This window comes from Scylla paramamosain, chromosome 4 (genome assembly GCF_035594125.1).
Source record: "Scylla paramamosain isolate STU-SP2022 chromosome 4, ASM3559412v1, whole genome shotgun sequence".
Classification (NCBI taxonomy): Eukaryota; Metazoa; Arthropoda; class Malacostraca; order Decapoda; family Portunidae; genus Scylla; species Scylla paramamosain.
This window is the reverse complement of record NC_087154.1, coordinates 14,720,745-14,730,744: the sequence shown is the minus strand read 5'-3', so window position 1 is coordinate 14,730,744 and position 10,000 is coordinate 14,720,745. Positions and strand designations below refer to the sequence as shown.

At 41.8% G+C, this 10,000-nt stretch overlaps 2 long non-coding RNA genes across 6 annotated transcripts in view; one reads left to right on the top strand and one right to left on the bottom strand.

Annotated features, from left to right (window-relative positions):
- The window catches only part of LOC135099771 (uncharacterized), a 177,448-nt gene that overhangs the window by 23,693 nt on the left and 143,755 nt on the right, over nucleotides 1-10,000 (top strand). The gene's annotated exons all lie outside the window — the stretch shown is intronic.
- On the bottom strand, nucleotides 2,120-9,939 carry LOC135099773 (uncharacterized). Its single transcript, XR_010268366.1, has 2 exons — nucleotides 9,553-9,939; nucleotides 2,120-2,394 (listed from the first exon to the last, which is right to left on the bottom strand). It is a non-coding gene; the product is annotated as an uncharacterized LOC135099773 (long non-coding RNA).

Sequence of the window (10,000 nt, the reverse complement as noted above, 5' to 3'; positions counted from 1 at the left end):
CCCCTGATCCAGTTCTTTAGACCTCACTGGGAGTAATTATCGTTTCGGCAGGTGCCTACTGCCTCCTCCACACTGAGGTGTGTGTGTATGTGTTTGTGTGTGTGTGTGTGTGTGTGTGTGTGTGTGTGTGTGTGTGTGTGTGTGTGTGTGTGTGTGTGAAAGATAGGAGATGAATGCCTGAGGAAACAAATGTTTTGATTATAGAGAAAATTTATTCCATTAGACCATCCTCCTTTACTTTTCTAAGCTCTCTCTCTCTCTCTCTCTCTCTCTCTCTCTCTCTCTCTCTCTCTCTCTCTCTCTCTCTCTCTCTCTCTCTCTCTCTCTCTCTCTCTCTCTCTCTCTCTCTCTCTCTCTCTCTCTCTCTCTCTCTTTTGTGTGTGTGTGTGTGTGTGTGTGTGTGTGTGTGTGTGTGTGTGTGTGTGTGTGCTTACGTAACGTTGTTATTGAATTGGGTCACGAGAAAAGAAACATTTCTGATTACATTTTTGGCAGATATCACTCTCATCACCTTGACATCTTTCTTTCCCTTCTCATTAGTACCCATAAATTCACTTCCTTTCTCTTTGCCATGCCTTTTCGTCCAACTTTCCATAATTTTCTCTATCAAGTCTTATCAATAATGCAAATGCTGTCTGTGAATATAAAAGTTGAACCTGAATCTCTCTCTCTCTCTCTCTCTCTCTCTCTCTCTCTCTCTCTCTCTCTCTCTCTCTCTCTCTCTCTCTCTCTCTCTCTCTCTCTCCGGTATACCCATAATCCGTCTATCTCTGTCTCTTCGATAGTTTTGTTACTGACGCAGCACCCATTCGAGAATCTTTCCTGTCGTGTCCTGTCTCTTTTATCATAATTGGTGGAGGTGTGAGATGGTGGTGAGAAATGGATGGAAGGAAGATAAGAAATGGGGATGAGAGGACACAGATGAGGGGGAAAAAAGGACGTTATAGGAGAAGGAAAAGGAAAAAGTGGAGGAGAGGAGGGAGGGAAGTGAAAGAGGTCGCGGGATAATAGAGAAGAAAAGTAGCAGAGAGCATGCTGGAAACTGAGACGCAAGAACGGGAGGTGGTGTGACATTTCTCATAAGACTTGCTGAAAGATGGAGGGAGGGGATGGAGGAGGAGGAGGAGGAGGAGGAGGCGCGGGAGAGGGGGAGAAAGAGGAGGAGGAGGAGGAGGAGAAGGAGAATGAGGTCATGATGGTAATGGTAATAGTAGTGATGGTGTTAATGAGCGTCACGCAGCTCCTCCTCCTCCTCCTCCTCCTCCTCCTCCTCCTCCTCCTCCTCCTCCTCCTCCTCCTCCTCCTACTACTACTACTACTACTACCCTCTTCACCACCACCACCACCACCACCACTACTACTACTACTACTACTACTACTACTACTACTACTACTACTACTACTACTACTAATAATAATAATAATAATAATAATAATAATACTTACTACTACTACTACTACTGGCAACTTACAACAATCAGTTCGACGATAACATCAAGGACAACAGCAGTGGATGCATTTGAATCGTTCAGTTAAATAAATGAACACAAACATGAAGTACGAGTAACATGCACGCAGTGTATTGCCTGAAGGTTTCGGAAATCAACATAAAATTGATGTATAGCGTGAGGGACTTCAGGTGTGGTGATCGTGGTGGTGGTGGTGGTGGTGGTGTCGGTAATGGTGGAAATTTTGAGGGAGTAGTGTACGAATATAACGATGATGGTGAAAATTTTTAAACAGTTCGCTGTGTTGTGATGTGGTGTGGCAGGGTAACGGTGGTGATGGAGGCGTTTTGCGTTTTGCTTAGCTGAGCGGAGATGTTGTGTGTTTTTTTTTTTTTGGGGGGGGGGAGTGGTGTGTGTGTGTGTGTGTGTGTGTTTGACGGTTGTAAGGTGGTGGTGTAGCCTTGTGGTGAAGATTATAGATAAGGAGGACAAGGGACCATTATGACTTACTTCTAGTCAAAAAAAAAAAAAAAAAAAACACCGACGTAGCAGCACTTGACCAGTGTGTGTGAGTTGAGGAGACACGTAAATTGATATCTGTTAAACAAGTAGATATATTATGCCGTATTAAAGGAACACTTGTTTTTATGTATGTAATCAAACACTAAAAATTATTATAGAACAGTGGATAGACAGTTATATTTTGTTCATGATTAAGAGCCGAAAATGGTGATGCTGAAGAAAAAAACAAATATTTAGATACAAGGTGTCAGTAGAAGTGAAGGCACAGATGACACACTTGCAGGTATAGAGGCGACTCGTGTTTATTGACAGAGTTGTGTGTGGAGAGTTCAGAGAGGTGTGAGGCGGAGCGCTGATGCCAAGGCTGCGACGTTCCTGCCGTAGCGTGTTTGCGAGCAGGGGAGGCGCGGGTGAGGTTCTGGTTCTGGCGATGGTTACAAGGAATTTACAGAGATGGACCACTTCATTATATAAAGAAACAAACAATTGTATAATCCTCTAGCATTATTTTCAGCTCTCAATCTCTACTTTTGCGACACTATTTTCAGCTCCCAATCATAAATCATAAGTAGGTGTTTCTTGACTTCTCCATAACCATTTTCATTTTTTTTTTTTTTTATATATATGGATGTGTGTATCTATGTACTCACACACACACACACACACACACACACACACACACACACACACACACACACACACACATGCTACCGCCTGACGCGCCTCGCCCGGTCCGTGCCACCAGACACCACAACAAGATAACGCCCCTAAAGGCGCCGCGCACGGACTGGTACAGACTCAGCGCGATTCCCACCATGGTGCGAGCCATCAATCAAAAGTATTTCCCTTCTAGATTAGACTTAGCTTTAGGATAAATGTTAAGTATTTTCCCACCCCCTTTGTACATTTTCAGTTTGTTAACTGCCAAAAGAATGAACCGTTTATTATTATTATTATTATTATTATTATTATTATTATTATTATTATTATTATTATTATTATTATAACACACACACACACACACACACACACACGTATTGTTTCTTATGAGCACCACCACCCTATAATCTTTCACCAACATTAACGTCCGCATCTTCTGCTCATACACTGCCAGGGGGTGTTGCTGATGTATCTTAATTTTCTTTTTTTTTTTTTAACAAGGAGCAAACCATAATGGTTCTTTGTTTCCCTTGTCTACTCTTTTCATCCCAAGGCGCGCTGCTACTTCATTATGTCCAAGGATAGAATGGATCTCAAAGTGTGTTAAAAAAATTACGAGACAGTAAAATGATATGCCGATCAGCTGAAGTGATGTGTGGAGCATGAATATGGAATAAGTGTTGAGGAAATCGAGTGGAGGTGATGGGGCTGGTAGTGGGGGAGAGAAAGGCCGGGAAGGTGGTTGTGATGTATTGTAGTCATGTTCCTCTCCCTCTGCCCGGATATTTTCCCATGGACTTTTCTCACTGACAGAATCTCCAGCGATATACGAGTATACCCATTTTGACAGTGCTTAACAGCACTGTGTTATGATAACAGAAAAGTGGCCGAAACCATTTCTTTTAGTGTCCGAAAATGTCTGGAGTGTGAAATTTCCAGGAGGGAAAATGAGTGGAGGAGGAAATGTCCAAAAAACGTAAATGTCTGGAGGAAGAAATACCCAGAAAAATGTTTGGAGGAAAAAATATCCAAGAGGAGATACTGTTTTAAGGGGAGAAATGTCCAGGATGGAAAATGTCGTGGAAAGAGAGAGAAAAATGGAGAAAAATGTCCACAAGGGAGGAAGATCCCTGTAGTGCAATATCTTGCTCCCGGTAATGTGGTGAATGACGGGAAAAGCAGGAGCATGTGAACTGTTGATTGGCTGTGTGCAGTGAAAGAGTGTTATGAAGCATGTGTGGCCCCAGAGTGTGACGTCAGTAAAGATAATCAGGACGTACAAAACACACATGACTGAATGGGGAATGATTGGCCGAGTCTGTATAGCGTCATTGGATAATCCTTGACCTCTTTCATTTATGTTCCGTTTGTTGGATATCAATCTGCCACTTATTTAGTGCGGAAGATGATGATGATGATGATGATGATAATGATAATGATGATGACCGATGAGAATAACGATGATGCTGTGAAAGGAACAACATTCAACTTCTATTCTGCCATTACAAATGCTCAATTGAACAAATCTTAAAATATACCGCTGCATAAAAAAAAAAAAATCGTACCCAAGTCAGCAGAATTTGTGAAAAAAGTATTTTCGACACATTCCTTGTGCTTAAAGGTGATAAAGGTTTTTCCTTCAAGAATTACAATCAGAAGAAGCGCCAATTAATGAACAGACAGGGACGCTCACTGTTTCTCTTGGACAGCACCACGTGCAAAACGCCCTCATGGCATTACCTATCATTCAGATGATTAAAAGTTACTCCTTTATTTGTAGTGACACTGTCTTTTTTTTTATCTGAGTAACCCTAGAAGATTTTTTACGGAGCAAAGATAAAACTACAGGCACTGAACTGATTCTTGTCTATTGTCATGATTATCCTGTCATTGATTTCTTTCAAAATCGCGAGTATGATCTAAACTTGCACTATATATCTTTATTAAGTTGATTAAAAGCCAAACCAGTAAAATGGTTAAGAAAATGAAAGCGAAAATCATAATCATGTGCGAAAAAATACTAAAGAAACTTACACAGTATCTCAGCTTCCCAAAATGACCTGTTTTGAAGCGCTCACTTAGAGCCGCTCTTAAAACCCAGGTGTGATGGAACTGTATCTGGTGCTTTGAAGATACTGGTATGGTTTTGGAAAAAAAAGAATGAATAAAAATAAAGCAATTCACGTCGATGAAAAATGATGACAAACATTTTAACGGGTGACGCGCAAATCACATTACTGTCCTAACATTGAGGTTAATTTCCCGGCCGGCTGCCCGTGTGTACAGCCGTCCGGGGAACAGACTGATTGATTGACAGACTGGCGCCGCAGCAGCAAACACACTCCCGCAGTCAGGCTTACGTATTCATGCAGTGGATCGAGACAGTTCTGGGCAGATATGTGTTACATACTCGCTACTGAACACCGAAGGGGGAATGGTTACAATAGCCTAGATGACTTAGCAACAACGAAGGATAGAAAAACTTTTACTATAAAGGAGATAGTACAGTAGAAGAGATCTCAAGTCTCCGCAGACTGGCAGGAAGTCGAGAAATATGCTCATGTAAAATAAAAATGTAGGCTAAGAAATAATCTAGTTAAGAAAAAACAACAGGAAAATGCTCTAGTTGCTCGGAAAAACCAGGGAAACCCCCAGGGAACAAGGGAATAGCCTGATGAAGCCAGCCAAGCGCCACTGTAACTTGCCGCCTCCAGCGTGAGGCGCGGAGAGGACACCCGGCATAAGCAGAGATGGCCCAAATAGGGCGGCGAGGAGAGGTAGGGCGTAGTAGGGCAGGATAGGAGAGAGAGAGAGAGAGAGAGAGAGAGAGAGAGAGAGAGAGAGAGAGAGAGAGAGAGAGAGAGAGAGAGAGAGAGAGAATTCGGCTGAAACAGAGAATCCTCTCAGAAAATATCTGATGTGATTGCGATAAAGTACCACTGAAGGCTTCTCTCTCTCTCTCTCTCTCTCTCTCTCTCTCTCTCTCTCTCTCTCTCTCTCTCTCTCTCTCTCTCTCTCTCTCTCTTCTCTTACCCTTGGTGAATCACACACACACACACACACACACACACACACACACACACACACACACACACACACACACACACACACACACACACACACACACACACACACACACACACACACACACCTGTAGGAAGTTTGCAATACATCGTTCAGGCTAACTGAACGATTATATTCATTCATTTTTATATTTTGTTTTCCATAATTCAGCTGATATAATGATGATGGTTATGATTTTGTTGTTGTTGTTGTTGTTGTTATTGTTATGATAATCATCATCATCATCATTATCATCACCATCATTACAACAATAATAACGATAATATTAATAACACTAACGATTATTATAGTGTTTTCATCCTAATTCATCATCACCATCATCTCATCATCACCACCATCATCGTTACCATATTTTCTAACACTGGACCAAATATGTTGGATTATTAGTAGTCTTGCATGTCATCAAACAGGTGACACGAGAGAGAGAGAGAGAGAGAGAGAGAGAGAGAGAGAGAGAGAGAGAGAGAGAGAGAGAGAGAGAGAGAGAGAGCCACCTTGACAACGGTACCTGTCAGGCTTCACTATACCGTCCCCTCCCCCTCATATTCTTACTCCTACCACCACCACCACCACGACCACCACCACCACCACCACCACCACCATCATCCTGAACACTCCACTACCACCGCACCACTCCCTCACATCCATCAAGGGTCTCTATGTCTCCAGGCACACTTGTGGTTCGACCGAAAAATCAAGCGTGCCTGCATGTCTGTATTAATACAACTGATATTTCCTTACTTTGTACGTTTTGATCTATATTCCCATCTCTAGCTATGTCAGCAGAAAGGTCAGTATGTAATGATATATATAAGGTGATACGTGTTACAGATTTGAAATCTGTAGCATTGCATCCTCTCATAGACTCTCTCCTTCCAGTTTCAGTGACACCCATCATTTCCTCGTCACTTCCACCTCTACTCTCATAACTCGACGCTATTTCCTTCCAGTTAACAACATAACAGAAAGATTCTCCCATGAAGTATTTTTATCTGTTAAGCCTTCTCTGAGTAATGTGTGCCTGTGACTTAGCACATTGCAAAACTTTATTTAACTTCTATATGCAGCATGAGTTTTTCTCATAGCAGGACAATGTTCCCTTTGCACGAATGTTAATTTTTATCCCGCCGCCAGCAACATGACGCAAAAGCTCTTGTGCACCATTAAAGTGTTGTTCCTCCCACACAAATAACGCAAATCTCTTCCCACATCATGACGAAAGCTCTCCCACACACATTTCCTTTTCATCCCCAGCAATCCAAGTGGTGCGTAGGGTGAGGACAGAGCCAGACAACTGACAGGAAAGTAAAATAAATGAGGTCCCAGGAATGACGTTTCAATAACGTTTTTCTGCTTTTTCAGGTACGTGCCGTAGCTTCCGTGATTGTGTGGGCGTCGAGGTGGTGAGTACCCTTTGTGTTGACTCTGCTGGGGGGAGGGGGAAGGGGTGTTTGGACGAGAAGAGGAAAGGGAAAAACGGGAAGGAGGGACAGAGGGAAGTAGGGAGGGAGGGAGGGAGGGAGGGAGGAAAGGGAGAGTGAAGAGTATATTTTTAAAACAGTAAGGGATGAAGGACACTGGTGTGAGAGCAAGTGGAGGAGGGAAGAATGGATAGTTTGTATTTGAGAATGATAGGGTGGCACTGTTGAGAGGGAGGGAAAGAAGGAAAGGGTATGAATGAGAGGCGTCCCTGTCAGAAAGAAGAAGAAAATAAAGAAGTGAGGTATTGGGAGAAGGGGAGGAAGGGAAAAATACTCGTACAGTGGACTAAAAATTTAACATTTGCTGCCCGGGTCTGGACTGGGATGCAGAACTGCGGTTTTTGCTTATGAGTCTTTTGTCATTGCGTTGTTGAGGGGAAGCGAGGAGAAGCTATTAAAGTATTTCTGAAGATAAGTACACTATTACAATTTTTTTGTCGCACAAAAAATTTTTGACAATATAAAGTCGTGAAATAAAGTCGTGAATAAAGAATTCCCGAGCTGGGTTAGCCGAGCACTGTGTCATATATATATATATATATATATATATATATATATATATATATATATATATATATATATATATATATATATATATATATATATATAGCTATCATATGACTCCGTCGTATCAGTAAAGAAACTGGAAAAGGAACAAAACATTAGCAGAGATGAAATTAACTTGTTTATAACAGAAACTGGACATCCTGAACAAAAGCTGAATATGATAAAGAGCAAGCTGAACGTGCTGACAAAGAAGAAACTGAAGAGGTTTGGAAAGAAAAAAGAGTCAAAGTGTTTTGAAAAACTAAAAGAAACAATAAGAAAAACAAAACAAAACAAAACAAAAACAAAACTAAACACGTTGGCAAAAAAAAAAATAAATAAAGACGTTGAGAGTCCACAGGTGTGATTATTAAGGAGTCACCGGGACACTTACTTGTATGTATGTATGTTTTTTTTTTCTTTTTTATGTAGGAGGGCCACTGGCCAAGGGCAACAAAAATCCAATAAAAAAAGAATGCCCACTGAAATGCCAGTCCCATAAAAGGGTCAAAGCAGTAGTCAAAAAACTGATGGATAAGTGTCTTGAAACCTCCCTCTTGAAGGAATTCAAGTCATAGAAAGGTGGAAATACAGAAGCAGGCAAGGAGTTCCAGAGTTTACCAGAGAAAGGGATGAATGATTGAGAATACTGGTTAACTCTTGCGTTAGAGAATTGGACAGAATAAGGGTGAGAGAAAGAAGAAAGTCTTTTGCAGCGAGGCCACAGGGGAGGGATGCATGCAGAGATCCTTCATCTCAGCCTGTCTTGTGTTTCCTGAGCGGTGTTTGTGTGGTGTCTCCAGTCAGTCAGTGTCCTGAGTGGTGCGTGATGCTTCCTGGACGAGGCTCGGGGAGATCAAATATACAACAACCCGAGCTTCCATTCAGTATGTCACATCTCTCTCTCTCTCTCTCTCTCTCTCTCTCTCTCTCTCTCTCTCTCTCTCTCTCTCTCTCTCTCTCTCTCTCTCTCTCTCTCTCTCTCTCCAGACATTATCTTCCTCTGGCACTGTGATATGAAATGGGGAAAAGTATTGAAGCAAATATTATGGCTCGCATCCGGCTGTGTATATCTCGTGAAAATATTAATTAGCAGTTGTCAGGCGGGGAATATTTACCTATTTGCGGCTTTTAGCTGCTACTATTTTTTTCTCGAATTTGAATTACTTCTCTAACCGTATGTTTGCCTGATTGTTATCTTGTATATTTATGCCTCGTTCATTATAGACTTATCCATCAGTGTATTTATTTACCGCTTATATTATTTGTATATCCATTTCTGTATCCTCTAAAAACACAAATACGTCTAATCACACATGTGTTTACAAACTTAATTATATTTGTTGTGTGCTTGCTCGTCGATACACCTCTCCTTCTGTCTACACATTATTCTTTATGTGCATACCTTTCTTGTTATATTAACGTAAATTATGTAGTCCACAGTTGTGATTATTAAGGAGTCACCGGGACACTTACATGTAAATCTCTATCATTAATGCTACTTTATATAGTATGAAGATTTCATGGTTATATGTTTCCCAATGATTTACGTACAATTTCCTGCGTATTTATATTTACATTATTTTCTTACATATATTTTCAACCCTATGTTCTCTTTTGTTTCTGTATTAATTTCAACTCTTATTATATACTTCGCTTCACACACACACACACACACACACACACACACACACACACACACACACACACACACACACACACACACACACACACACACACACACACACACACACACACACACGGCGAGGCAAATGGACGAGCCTCTTAATGTGTAGCCCCTGTTCACCTACCAGCAAGTAGGTACGGGATGTAACCCGAGGGGTTGTGACCTCGCTGTCCCGGTGAGTGGTGTGTCATTGGTCTCAGTCCTATCCAAAGATCAGTCACTATGAACACTGAGCTCTTTCCGTAGGGGAACGGCTGGTTGGGTGACCAGCAGACGACCGTAGGGGAATCACACACACACACACACACTGCCTTTATATTTGGTTCAACACTCATTATTTCCCTTGATATGTTTGTATACTCACGCATTCTTTCAGCCTCACGCTCACTGGGTTTGTTGCAGGGACGAGTGCCAATTAGTGCAGTGGCATGGCTGTGCCTCCTCCCTGCTTTCCATTATTTCTCGCAGTGCAGTCGTCAGTGTCAGTGGTGGCGGTGGTGGTGATGGTGTCGGTAAGTATGAGAGGAAGAGAGGGAGGAAATGAACAGGAAAAAGGAGAGGTTTAATTTAGG